Source organism: Grammomys surdaster, unplaced genomic scaffold (assembly GCF_004785775.1).
Source record: "Grammomys surdaster isolate TR1022 unplaced genomic scaffold, NIH_TR_1.0 126048, whole genome shotgun sequence".
NCBI classification, from domain to species: domain Eukaryota; kingdom Metazoa; phylum Chordata; class Mammalia; order Rodentia; family Muridae; genus Grammomys; species Grammomys surdaster.
Genome location: NW_021620860.1, coordinates 1422499 through 1436579, shown reverse-complemented (window position 1 = coordinate 1436579; position 14081 = coordinate 1422499).

Here is a 14081-nt window from a genome sequence, read left to right as displayed (position 1 = left end):
TCTCTCTCTCTCTCTCTCTCTCTCTCTCTCTCTCTCTCTCTCTCTCTCAGACACACAGACAACTCCTTTCCCTAGCCACTACCTTCCTTGCTAGCCATCATGCTCATAGACATGCAATTGTACCCACCAAACCCCCCTTCACCAAACCTCTTCCAACCCGAGCCTTCTGTGGGAGACAGATGGGGTGTCTGCAGTGGAAAAGGCTCTGGGCTCTATGCCGCCTTAGTAAGCAGCCCCTCCGTCTCCCCACTCCTCCCTCTCCCCACCTAAAACACTCAGATTCACCCTGGGCAGCCCTAGTTTCGGCTGAGGAGTCCATCTCTCTTCTCAGGCCCAGTCTTAGAAGCAGAGCTTGGATAGCATCTTTGTCTTGAGACCTCGACCCTTTGTGGAAGTACAGTGCAAAGGAAGTCAGTCTCAGTCCCCGAGTGATGGGATCAATGTGGAGGACCTGTACGGTCTTTCACTGAGAACTAAATGGCTAGGGCTTAGGACCTAAGTTGACAGAAGAGGCTAAGCCTGTATAGCATCTTTGTTCTAGAAACCTGGGGTCCCTGGAGGGAAACTCAGCTTGGGAAAGGGAAAGAGAACTTACATTACAGAGCACCAACTGTGAGCTAGGCACAGTGCCAGAGCATTTCCATACCTGCTCTCAACCAGGAAGGGAGGAGTCAGTGTTTGTCTCAGGGGCCTTCGCATCACAGCACAGGTAGCCACCTAGCCTTTGCTTTTGTGGTATTGCCCCCAATCTTCCATGCCCAGTCCAGTCCTTGCTTCTGTCTCTTCTGTATGCTGACTTTACTCCTTACATTCCATCGGGTCAGCCCCCCTCCCATTATGCTTTTTCATAGTGCTGTATGTCCTGTTTTCTGAGGTCTCCACGTAATCCACATTTGTTTGTGCAACCATTTGGATTTTTAAAAATTATATGTATGTGTGATGGTTTGTGCATATGAGGGCAGGTGACCACAGACATCAGAAGAGGGTTTCAGATCCCCTGGAACTCTAGTTGACTGCTCAGCCGTGAGCCCCTTGATGTGTGTGCTGGGAACTTGGATTCAAGTCCTCTGCAAAGGCAGTATGCATGCTCAACCACTGAGCCGTCTCTCTAGCCCTTTGTTCAGCCATCTGAGTGACAGTCTTTGTTTGCTTTGATGACAAGTTCCAAAAGAGCAGTTTGTGTTCACCTGTGTGTTTGCAGTACCTAGCACAGTGCCCAGCATAGAACAGTTATTTGGAAAGTATTTGTTGAATGAAGAATAAAAGAGATATATCTCTGGTCTAAACTTATTAACTTCTTCCTCACCCCAGAGCTGAGGCACGCCAGCGTGTGAACTGAGAAGTAGGATACCTGGGGAGTCAGGGCACCTCACTTGCCCTAGAGATGCCATCAGGACAAGACTAACAGTAGTCCTGGTCACATTCTGCCATAACATAGCCACCCCTGCCTGCTCCCTGAGTTCTAACCCCACCCATTTCCATGTAGAGGCCTGAAATCAGCCATGTGAGCTTAAGGGGAGGGGAGTTTATCGGGATAGGGTGCCCTAAGAAAATTCCTCTTTTCTGCATTAGCCAAGATTACAGAGACCGTCTGGCACCACCCCTCTGTCTGCTTCTGTCCTCTTTCTCCGGGCTTTGGGGAAAATGCTTAAACCGTGAAGGAAGGCTAGACAATTGAGCAGAAAAGGGGGCTGCTTGTTCCTTGAAATGCCTGGTGGCTGAGTGCACAGCCTCAGCCAGGCAACGGGAGTACTGAGTCCTGTGCCACCACCCTTTCCAGACCTTAGGAAGCAGGTAGACCTATAGGTGGTATACTGCCACCAGCCCAGGGTTTTATCTGACTCCTTTGCTGCCTGTCTCAAGTAACATCCCCCTGCCTGTGGGAAGTTCAAGGCTAACAGTTCCTTGCTCTCCCTCAACATTCCGTATTCCTAACCTTGTGTATACACAGTTACCAAACTCGAAGTCCAGTTGAGCCAGCTCAGTTCCAATACCCAGCCCTCACGGCAGCTTCCCTGCCAGGCTCCTGATGGTACCCCCTCAGTACCCAGATATCAGGGGTTCTGGAACTGAAGGGCATCCTGGGCAGTGTTACTCTCTCTGACCCTACTTGTTCTCTGGGTCTCTAATAAAACAGGTCAGCTCAGGCTGCAGGCCAAGTCCTTGTGTCCTCATCAAAGGCAGCATCTGTCCCACTCCAAAACAGATAACCCTGCTGAGAGGAGGCGAGGCAGGCACGTGGGAGGGGCCCCAGTCTTGCCTGGACTCTCACACCGGATTCCACTGCAGGACCCAGACAGACATAGAGGCCTACACATGCCCTTACAGGCCTGCATGCCTCTGAGCCCCTGCACATGAAAGCCTCTCCTGGGCTTACCCGACTACCTGGGCTGCTGCTGTTGCCAAGTGGCCTTCTTTTATTCATGCGTTGTTTTATTGCTGGCAAATGCTGCTGCTTGCCGCTGTTGGAGGCGTTCCTGCCAAATCCATCCCAACACCTTGGCCTGGCACCAGGGCGGCATGCTAATGTGGAAATTTAAAGAGCCGCTCGGCTTTAAGTCAGAATTTTAAATGAGCAGCAGTGCTCTGAGGGGACCCAGGCAAAATGGAACAGTATCTGACCTACCCTTTCTCCTCCCATACCCACAAGTCCCTCCTTCCTTTGATCTAGACACTGGAAGGGATAGTGACATGAGACATGCTAGGGGAAGAGGGAGCTACCTGGACAGATGAATTAATATCAGTTAGGGTCAGGAGCCGGGTACCCCACTTAGAACCAAGAAGGAAGTCAGTGCTTAGTCCTATGGACAAATGGAGGCAGGGAGCCTGCCCTTAAAGAACCAGGCTTGGGGGTGGTGAAACTGGGGTCATTGCTCACAAGGAGAGGGCCTGCTCTACAGGGAAGAGATAAACAGGAAGAGCAGATTCCATGAGGATGGACAACATGTGCTGGTGCACACTGAGATGTGTGCACATAGCTGCACACGCAGGTTGGTTAGGATGCTTGCTGAGGCTAACACAATGAATCCATCTCAGCTTCTAGCAGCTGCCTTGAGTCAGCTATGGTGATGATCACCTGCAGCTTCTCTGCCAGCAGGGGAACAGGAAGCTGCTGAGTTAATCCTGTATAGCTGTACCTGTAATGGTGCATTCTCTGGTGACCACAAACTGACAGGTTCAAGTATATCATCTGGGAGGAGCGCTGGGCCCATCTTTAGAAGAGGGCCTATGGAGATGACATCAACAAAGCCTATACCCCCGTGAATTCCTCTTACAGGTAGACCTTTATTTACTATCAAGAAGCATTGAGTATATGCCCTCAAGACACCATGCTTGAAGGCTTCATGATTTTCTAGGTTGATAGGCACCTCAGGAATCTGGGTATGCTACACCCAGCAGAGGTTCTGTTACAACTCACTTAGTGGTCTCAGCCTGACCCTACGCTGCCAAGCCAAGAGACACTCCCTGGTCTTCTCCAAAATTCTTCCTCCCTTGAAGAAGATTCTGGCTTCTCCAAAAGTAGTGTGGCTGCCAGCCAAGGTGCTTGGGGCAGGCCTGGGGCATGCAGCTGGCACCTGCCCACCAGATCCCTGAGGAACAGTCCTCTATTCCCGTGGTCCTACTTAGATGGCTCCTGGGCTATAGGGAGAAAGAATTTACTGTTCCCTGCTCCCAGAGAAAACTTTGAACTGGAAAGCCTCTCATTTTCCATTCTATTGGAACTTATTCCAATATCCTTCATCAAGGTATGGTAAAGACTACCAGGCAAGACCAAACCCTTAATGTAGGGGATGATCTGGGGGAACTCAAGAAGCGGGGCCCGGGCTGGAGTTATCAAGGTCAAGAGACAGATGAGAACAACTTGATGTGAGAGAACTAGAATGTGAGGAAGAGGCGCTGAATGGATCTGCCTCGCTCATCTAATTAGCAACATGTAAATAATATGCAAATAGCACACCCTTTGTTTTGAGGCTACTGGGCCCATGCTTTTTGGAAGCGGACTGTAAAGGAACCTCCAGGCAGAATCTGAAAACACCAAGACAGACGACTCAGATACAGTATGGCTGTGTTCTGCATGGACTCAGTTATCTTTCTCTGGGCCTCAGTTTCCTTATGTGTGAAATGGCAAGGCAATACTGGATAGTGTCTAAGGCTTCTTTCTAGTGCTGACAGTCTGGGGTTCCCTGATTTAAGGCATAGTTCAATGCAAGGAGGAGTGGTGATTTCAAGATGGGATGGAAGCCAAGCAACCCTCCCCCAATTCTATCACACCACCCCACACTCCTGCCATCCCAAAGGGGACAAATTTCTGAAGACAGATTTGTGTCCCACCCTGTGCCTTTATCCACACTTTCCTCTACCTGGAATGTTCTTCCTGTTTCAGCTGAACTCAGCTCCACAGCTTTCCTGGCCTCTCTACTCCCCAGTTACAGCAGACACTCTGCTTCTCAGTGCCTGTGAGCAGCACTGGACGCTGCTGTCCTTTCCTAGTCTTGATTCAAGACTGAACCTTAGGGCTGAAAAGATGGCTCAGTGACTAAGAGAGCATACTGCTTTTTCAGGGAACCTGTGTTGGGTTCCCAGCACCTACAGTTGTGAACTGCCTGTAACTCTAGCTCCAGGGGATTCAATACCTCTGTATTCCATGAGCACATACAAATGCATATGCATATATATATATAATTAAAGAAAATTAAAGATAACATTTTCCCCACACTCTGGTCCTGGGACTTGAGCCCAGGGTCTCAGGATCTCTTGTAAGAGTTATACACTAAACTACATCCCTAGTCTTTAAACATTTTTTTATTTTGAGAGGTTTCTCTAAGTTGCCCAAACAGGCTACAAATTTTAAAAAATCTAGGGCCAACCTCCCTAGTAGCTATAATTAAAGGCATGCCCTTATCTTATTAAAGTTACATGGAATGGGGCTGGAGAGATGGCTCAGCTGTTAAGAGCACTGACTTTTCCAGAGAGCTTTTCCAGAGGTCCTGAATTCCCAGCAACTACATGGTGGCTCACAACCATCTGTAATGGGCTATGATGCCCTCCTCTGGTATATATATATATATACTTTTATATATGTTAAATCTTTTAAATTTATTTTTATTTTATGTACATTGGTAATTTGACTACATGTATGTCTGTGTGAGGGTATCAGATCACCTAGAACAGGAGTTAAAGACAATTGAGAGCTGCCATGTGGGTCCTGAGAATTGAACTCAGGTCCTCTGGTAGAGCAGCCAGTGTTCCTAAGCACTGAGCCATCTCTCTAGCCCTAAAATAAATAAATCTTTAAAAAAAAAAAAAAGACACATGGGTGACATTTCAAGCCCACTCACATGGCCCAGAAAGCCCCACCATATCTATGAAAACCTTTTTTTCAGATGAGGCAACATTCACACTAGAGAAGAGGTGATTGAGACTCAGGGAGACCCAATCCTTTGCCGAAGGTCATGTGACTGTTAGATGACAGAGCTAGAACCCTGCCCGGGGAACTTGACTTCGTAGCCAGCAAGCTTTTTGTGTCACCAATAACTCTACTTGTACCCCTGGCCCCCAAGCCCCAGCACAGATTCTTGGTTGAATGGACGTGCAGAAAGAGTAAGATGGGTGGGCAGGGGAGAGAAAGGGGGCTTCCCATGATGTAAACCAGGCTTTCTTCCTCCAAGTCACCTCACCACCTCTCACTCTCCTCCACCAACCCTGACCCCTTTCTTAAAAAAGCCTGGAATCCCCCAGTCTTCAGCCCCCTGCCAACAACTCCTGCCCAGAATGGAGGCACAGTGCCTAGACTTCAGACAAGAGAGATCAAATCACAGAACCAGAGGGACATCTGGAGGTCACCCTATCCAGCCCTGTGCCCACATCCAGTCCAGCTCACAAAAGACACATATATTAGTAGGCAGCAGAAAAGTGAGTTGACACCTCTTTCTTGAGCTACCTTCTCCTTTCTCGCCCGTTACATAATTTCTAATAGCCGTCCTTAGTCATAACCTTCCAGACCAGCATAATGCTGAAAGCTGGTCAGAGCCAGATAAGCCCTCCTATTAAATTCTCAAAAAAAAAAAAAAAAAAAAAAAAAAAAAGATTTCTGGCTAAGTCTCTTCACCTTTCTGGGCCTCTAAATTCTCTGGGGGTACAGGGGGGTGCAGGGTCTTTCTACATAACCAGGGCTGTCCTGAAATTCACTCTGTAGACCAGCCTTGTCTTGAACTCACAGAATTTCTCCTGCCTCTGTCTCCTGAGCATTGATGTAGCATGCATCACTACGCCTGGCTTAAAATCTTCATCTTTAGAATAGAATGGATAATGGTGACCGACGGGCATGCCCATCTCATAGGGCTATAGCAGAGATAATAACGCAGCCCATGGAGAAAGAAACCTAATTACTACAGGTACTGAAGGAATATTTTGTCACACCTCTTCAGCCTCCAGCCAAAACCCATTTCCTCCTGGATAACATGGGTTCCTGCTCACCTCAACCAGTCTGCTCTGCCTTGTGCACTAGACTGTGAACTCCACTAGGCAGGATCTTGTTCATTTTTTAATCGCCTCCCGTTCCCTCCCCAGTGTCTAAGACTGTGCTTGGGCATGCAGGCTCCATATATTTGATAACTAAGCTATTGAGTGTATGAGTCAGGGCCCCAGGTTCTGATATCTACCACCAATCCTCCTCGGTAGGACCCTTTCGGTGGAGTCCAGGATCCCACCTTTGCGGCGGGGAAAGTGGCGCTGCCGCTTTAAGATTCTCCCGGGCGTCCTGGGTTGCCAAGGCGCGGTTGCCAGGGGCCTGCGCGGAGCGGCGTCCGGCCTTCACGCGCGGGCGCTGGGTTTCCGCCGCCGCTGCCGTAGCCACAGCCGCCGCCGGGCCGCGTCGGGCTCGGCTCCTCCGAACCGTCTGGCGGACTTGGCACCGGCCCCCGCTCCTCAGTGCCCCCGCGGTGCGTGGCAGGCTGTGGCTTCATTATCCTGATTGATTCCTCCTGCTCCCCGACACCGTGGGGGCCCCGGCCAAGGAAGGGGGAGGGAAGTGGCATCTGCGGGGCCCATTCCAGTCCCTGGACCCAGCCGCTCCTCGGGCTGCCCAGCCCTCGGCACCCCGCGGCGGCTAGTCGGATGGGGCGGGGTGGGAGCATCCCCCAGAATCAGAAAGGTGTCTGGGTGGGGAAGGAGAATGGAGCTGGACTGAGAACTGAGAAGAATAAGACCCGGGAGAATGGGAAAGGTGACATCTCTGAGAAGTGTGGTCTCCTGAGCATCCAAGTATACTTCCGAGGTGAAGAATCTGGGTACAGTCTGTCTAGAAACTGCAAGACCTTTAAGCAAGAGGACCCATCCTCAGAATCCCACATCCCTTGCCCCCAGTCAAGGGCTGAAACCTTGGTGGAAAGAAAGCACCTGGGGACCAGGCCTGAAGGTGAAGTGTCTTCATTCTGCCACTTGGCCTGTGAGCCGGGCAAGTCACTTCCTTTCTTGGCCATGGTTTGTCTATACAGTAAGATTAATACCTCACAGCATCAATGGTTACATAATTTACAACATGTTGGTGGCAGTGCTCTAACCAAGTTCACCAGAAATAAGAAAGGATGCTGGGGACTGGACTCCATCCCTGTGCTATTTGGGGTGGATCATTTGAGGGAGGTGAGTCTCCTCCACAGAGACTGAGGTGACCTGGACCTTGTAGCCAACATTGCTCCCTTGTCAGAGTAGAAAGAAAAGCTGCCCCCTCACCTCTGTGTACATGTGTGTGCATTTGGCCCGGCATGACATATTTAGTATCTGAGTTCACTGGGGCTCCTGTCCCCAGCCCTGACAGTCTCTCCCCTAATGTCCCATCTAAGGACCTGGTAAATCTTCTATATGGGACCGTCTGAGTAACTCATAAGCACATCCCCAGGAAAGGATGGGTTGTGGCGCACTTGAGGCCATTTCTTCCAGAGTCGTGACAGGTTTCATTGGTGAACACAGTTGAGGTCACCGCTGCAGTTTTGATGCCTATGTCTAAGTCTGTCGCTTCTGTGAATCCATTCATTTCTTCTTACAACCCACATTTCCTGGGTGACCGCACAGGGCCAGTAGGTGACATTGTGAGAATGGGCATCCGTGGAGGTGGGGCAGGAAGAGTGCCACTCTGAGCCTACAGTGTCATGATGCTTTTCCTCTCTCCTGAACACGCTCTTGACATAGATCCACTGGGGGAAGGGGGCAGATCATTGAGTCTGTGGCTCTTGTTTCTTTCTGTTTTTATTGGGATTACCTATTTTTATAACAATCACAGTTTATTTTTACGTTCAAGGGAAAAACCACAATAAAAACATCTCCATTTGGGGGGGGTAAAATGATACCCTCACACATACCTGGTAATCAGAGGTAATTCAGCACGCGTGTCTAGCTAGGCCTGCCAACCTGTACTGGAGCCTTGGCCAGTGTGGCCCCATATGCAGCTGCCTCAGTCTCCCCAACTGGCCTGGCTGCCTGCCCATAGCCTTGCTCTTCTGCTCCACTCTCAGGGCCGCCAGCCCTCAGCACTATTAATACAAACCATGTGAACCCCTCCGTGTGGAGTCTCCAGGCAGAAGAGGAAGCCATGGCCGCCTAGTGGCTGCCAGGGAGGCTGGCAGGAAGGGGCTTCATCAGGCGTCTCCTGGGAAACAGTGAACTCCCCACAGAAGGAACATTTGACAATAAAATTCCTGCCTTAGTGTGTTTGTGTTAGTGTTGAGAGAGAGAGAGGGAGCTGGGCAACCCCCCCCCCCCCGGGCCCCGTGCCCTCTGCTCTCCTCTCTCTTCAGGGAAGCCTCTCAGTGGCTCTCACACTGCCTCCCCAGATCCAGTCCTCATGCTCTGAGCTCCTGAGACTTGACTGTCATCTAGAAAAATGTCCCTGTAGATTCCTGATCCCAGGTGAAGAGCCCTGGGCTGAGGGCTGGAAGCCCATGTCCTCTCCTTTCTGCCTCCCGCAGTGGCCCTGGCTGGTTTTAGCCCCTTGCTGAGTCTTGGCTGCCAACTTTTCAAAATGAGGGGGCCAGAGAATATTTGCCACCTTATGAGTTCCTGCACTATGGCTCCTTCAAAGGCCTTCCAAGGAGCAGTAGGGACATTCTAAGCCATCCTGTTCTGTCCTTGGGACAGCTATCCCAAGCCCCAACCAGTTGCTTAAACCAGCCTGGCCCTTTGTCTGCACATGCATGTGTTCATGTGATTCATACATGCTTTTTGAGAGTGATGTTTACACTGAGAAGGTCCAGAGGTTAGCTGAATTTTTGTGAAAGGGGCATCAAGCACCCCTTGCTGTTTAGTGCAAAGGCCAGCTGCCTGCTATGGTCCTTTGCTTTCCAGGGAGCTGGAGTGTTCCAGACACTCATCTCTGTGTCCACAGCTAAGCTGAGGAAGAAACTAGGAGACCTCTTGCCTCCCTTCGCCTGCATGTATTCTCATTCTCTCTCCTCTCCCTCTCTTCCTTTCTCCCTCTCTCCCTCCCTCCCCCTCTCCTTCTTGCACTGCTGAGGTGGAATATGGGCCATTGCAGGTCTATTGAGGCACCGGAGGGATCCAATCCATCCCTCTTAGACTGGGAACAGAAACCAAGGAATCCACAGACAGAAGTCAGCTGGGTCTAAGTGAAAGAGAGGCTTTGATCCAAATGGAGAATTCCTTCCTTCCTGCTGGGCTCACCGTCCTTTCCCTGTGACCCCACTTTCCCTCCTCAGCATGGTGGGAGATGCTGAGGGAGCTCCTCATGTAGGAGAACCCCCTGAGGGAGCAGTTCTGAGAAAGGAGAGCACCTGGGCCCCAGCCTCCTTCAGATACCACTTAGCCTGCCTGGCTCCCCTGACCTTGTAGCTCCTGACCTTGATCTGCCCTTGGCAATGGCAGAGGAAGATGGAGGAGCTAAGTGTAGGAGCTGAGAATGCTGATCAGACAGGAATAAGGAGGAACAGGAAGCTGAAGATGCAGGGGGAGGGGTCAGAGATCTGGTCGTCACCTTTCCTGGGTACCTACTATGTGCCAGGTGATGGGCTCTGTCCCAGTTTTAACTAGATTGTGTCATCCAGTCCCACCCCAGCCCTATGCCAAGGTGCTACAGTCTCCATTCTGCCCTGACAGAGAAGGAAACCGAGACTCTGAGCCTTATGTAATCCGCCCAAGGTCACACAGCTTGTCAGGAGTGCAGCCAGGATCCTAGCCCAGGCCTGGCGGCCTCCAGTGGCTTCTCCTTGCTGCCAGAAAGTCCTCCTCCTGGAAAAGCAGGTCTGGGGTTGGGGTTTTCAGTTCGAGCTCATCAGGATCCTCAGGGGTAAATCCATTGTCATCTGCCCTCTCCTCCTCACCCATCTGCCAGGCAACTCGCAGGTGAGCCCCCTGCCCTGGCCCTTGCCCCAGCCCCAGGTGCAAGCTTACCTTTGCCTGGCTGCCCACCTCTCCCTGGTGCACCCAAGGTGGCTCTGAGGTCACCCCCACCCCTAGGCTTTTAATTTTGCGTTGCCATATCTCAGTTCGTGGGGGAAGGCAGGGCCAGAGCAGGGGTCACTTGAAGGTTGAAAGTGGAGGCTCTTTGGGGCAAAGGATTGGGGGGTGCTGATTATCTCCCTTGATTTAAGGGAACCCTCCCCCCAGCCTCCACCCCTCACCCGAGAGACAGCCAGAGCTTTGCTTAGTTAATGAAATACAAAAGAAGGAATCAGAGGTGGGGGAGGCCCTGGAAAGCAAGGGAGAGAGAAAAAGTTGGGTCTCTTCCAAAGAGTTAATGTTCCACAGTATGATCGATTAGGTGTCAGATGTAATTTCAAACCAATACAAGATGAATGGCATAATTTTCCCTCTCTCATTTTAGACAGAATTAAGAATCCATTAGCTAACACAAATTTTTGGCAAGTTTAATAGGAGCTCAAATCTACATTCGGAGGAAACGCTCCCCAACGCCTGTTTCAAGCTTTTACTTCTTCGGCCCCCTGCCTCCAACGCCCTCAACTCGCACCAGCCGGCTGCTGTGTCCCCCACAGGCAGCCCCCACTCCTTTCCTAGCCCCAAAATGCCCCTCCCCAACCCAGCCCAAGATTAACTGGCTTGACCCCTCTCACAAAGGCCGGGCCAGCCCACCATTGTCTTGCAGTGGATGGTTGGAGAAAGGGGTGGAGGGGCTGGCAGTGGGCCCAGGAAAAGGAAGGTTTTGTGAATTGGCCCCAGGCTCCAGAAGAACCCTGGGAAGAGAGGTAAATTGGGACCCTGGCCCTTGCAGTATCAGTTCCTCAGTTGTACCCCCAGGAAAGTTTTTATCCTAAATAAAATATTATCCCGCTCCTCCATTCTTGCTGTTTCCAATAGTCACTTGTTACTCCATGGAGTGACTGTCGACCCATTTCTCACATGAAGAAACTGAGCCCAGGGAGTTGACTGTAGTCAGCTGCTCTCAGGATGGATTCTGCCTCTGCTACTCATTGGTTACTAAAGCCTTACGTCACTTGCCCTGGGGCCTCAGTTTCCCTCTGTGGAAGATGGGAAGGACAATGGAATGGAATGGGATGGCCCCATCAGGGCTCAGCATGCAGCCTAGTGCTTTGAGACTCTCCTGGGGATGAGCATTCCTGGCTCTCCAGGCTAGAGTCAAGAGAGTCAGCTCAGTTCACTAGTCAGTCTTGTAGGAGACAGAATAAGTATGGCCCTTACCCTTTACTAGTATTTACCTGAGTCAAATCTGGAAACAAACAAAAAAAAATGTTTTCAAGACTGGATTTCTCTGGGTAGCCCTGGCTGTCCTGGAACTCTGTAGACCAGGCTGGCCTCGAACTCACAGAGATCCATTTGCCTCTCTCTCCCAAGTGTTAGGATTAAAGGTGTGTGCTACCATGCCCGGTGGGAACAAACTCTTTACACATATTATCCCACAAAACTTTATGTGCTTTTATTATAATCATACCCATTTTCCAGATCCAGAAACTGAGACTCAGGTGAAGGTAACCCTATTAGGAAGTGGCAGAGCTGGATTCCAATTTGGAATGCCTGGTTCTAAGGCCTGTTGCAATCACTAGCGGTTGTCGGAGGTCAAGGAGGCTTGGAATAGGTCTCTCTCCCACCTTCATTTTGTTTGTTTGAAATAGGGTTTCATGTAGCCTAGGCTGACCTCAAATGTACTCTGCATCCGATGACTTTGAGCCCCTGGTCATCCAGCCTCAACCTTCCCACTGCTGGGATTGCCCGCATGTGTAACATACCCTTCAAGTACCCTTGAGACAGGATATCACTCTGTAACCCAGGCTGGCCTTAAACTTGCAGCAATTCCTCTGCCTCATTTTCCAGGTACTACTCCCCACCCTCTTCAATTAGGTCTGAACTGATAAGTAGCATCTGGCAGGGGAGTAAGGAGCAAAAGGACATTCTAGATGACAAGAGCACCACACACAGGCACATGCAGGAGACCACGCATGGAAGCCCCAGCTAGAGGGTCTGTAAGGAGCAGACTTCCTGTAAACAGCAGAAAGCAGGGGCAGAGGAGCTGGCCTGTATTCATTATGCCCACAGCTTTGTCATCACAGTGGGCAGGTCTTCCCACTGTTTGACTCTCGCAGCCGGCTCTCTCCCCAGGCCCTGCTTAGGACCTTTGACTTTGTCCTGGGGTCTAAGAATCATCCCCCTCCCCCAAGTGCCAAAAGCTCAGCTTAGTGGCCTTGCTTTATACTTTGCAGTAACCACAGGACACGGATGAGTCACCTGAGGTTCAGTGAAGTTAAACAACTTGGCCCAAGAGACAAGGTTCAAAGCCAGGCTCCAGAGCCCAAGGCCTGAGCTCTTAGGCAGCACAATCACTGCATCCTGGGAAGGGACGGTGAGCGATGGAGGAGTTTTCAGCAGCGGATTGAGTTTTAAGGCAATAAAGCTGTAGTGGAGCAGCGGACGCTCTCTGGCAATCTCAGTACTTTGGAGATGGAGACAGGAAGATTAGAAAATTGAAGACCAACTTTGGCTACATAGCAAGTTAGAGGGTAACCTGGGCTACCCAAGACAGTGTCTCAAGGGGAAACTGTACGACAATGGGTGTGTAAGGGGTTCAAGCAGGTGCGACAGGAGTAGGGAAACCACTGCTCTGGTCCAGACAGTGCCTGTGAGGAGCTTCCTACCAGCTGTCCCGAGCTTGTCCATGGCAGCAGGGTAGCATCATGGGCCCCACTTAACAGATGTGGATACTGGAAGTGCAGAGATGTCAGCCAACCCCCCTGGACTGCTCAGCTTTTATAGGGTAGAGACAGGACTGCTGGGGCCCCAACCTCTCCTTCCCACCCCACACACACCACACACAAGGGAAGATGGACCAGACCGATTAGCTTTTGTCTACTCCGACCCCTGCCCTTTAGTGTTCCTGAAAGACTATGGATGTTTGGATTCAACAAATGGCCTTGACCTGGAGAAGAGGAGAGAAGGCAGTTGGAAGGGCATAGTGTCCAGAGCCCCGAGGAACTGTTGCTGACTGTTCTGGAAGATATGCAGGAAGGTGTGCACTGCTAATTTCCTCAGTCCTTGGGAAGAAAAGGCTCCTAGTCTCTCGCCTTAAGTTTTGTGAAGAACTTGAGTCGAGAGTGGGGGTGGCGGTTAGAACGAAATGTTTCCCATTGAGCCTGACAGATTTATGTGGTTGTCCTCTGAGGTGCTCCTGTGTGTCTGGCACTGTTTGGGGGCTGGGACATGTCAGAGATCCTTGCCTGTAAGGACCTTTGTTCTAGCAAGGGAGACAGACTTAACGCAGATGATTTGGAGATTGGAAGGGAGAAAGTGCGGGCCCCCCAAGGTCATGGTGAGGTCATGGTGAGGTGCTGAGATGAGGTCAGAGGTCATGGCGAGGTGCTGAGGTCAGAGGAGGCCTCAGAGCAGAAGGGTGGCCTCTGAGCTACCCTCCTTTGAAGGTGAAGAAGCCGCTGGCCCAGACACTAAGACCATCAGGGTCCAGTTGTGGAGCAGCACAGGTGTGGAGAAGGATCAGTGGACTGGAGAGGAGCAGTCAGCGAGGGCAGCAGCCAGGAAGATGGATGTGTGGGCTGAGGCACAGGCTACAATGCCTGGCCCTCTGCAAGAGATAGGAAGGGTTCTGG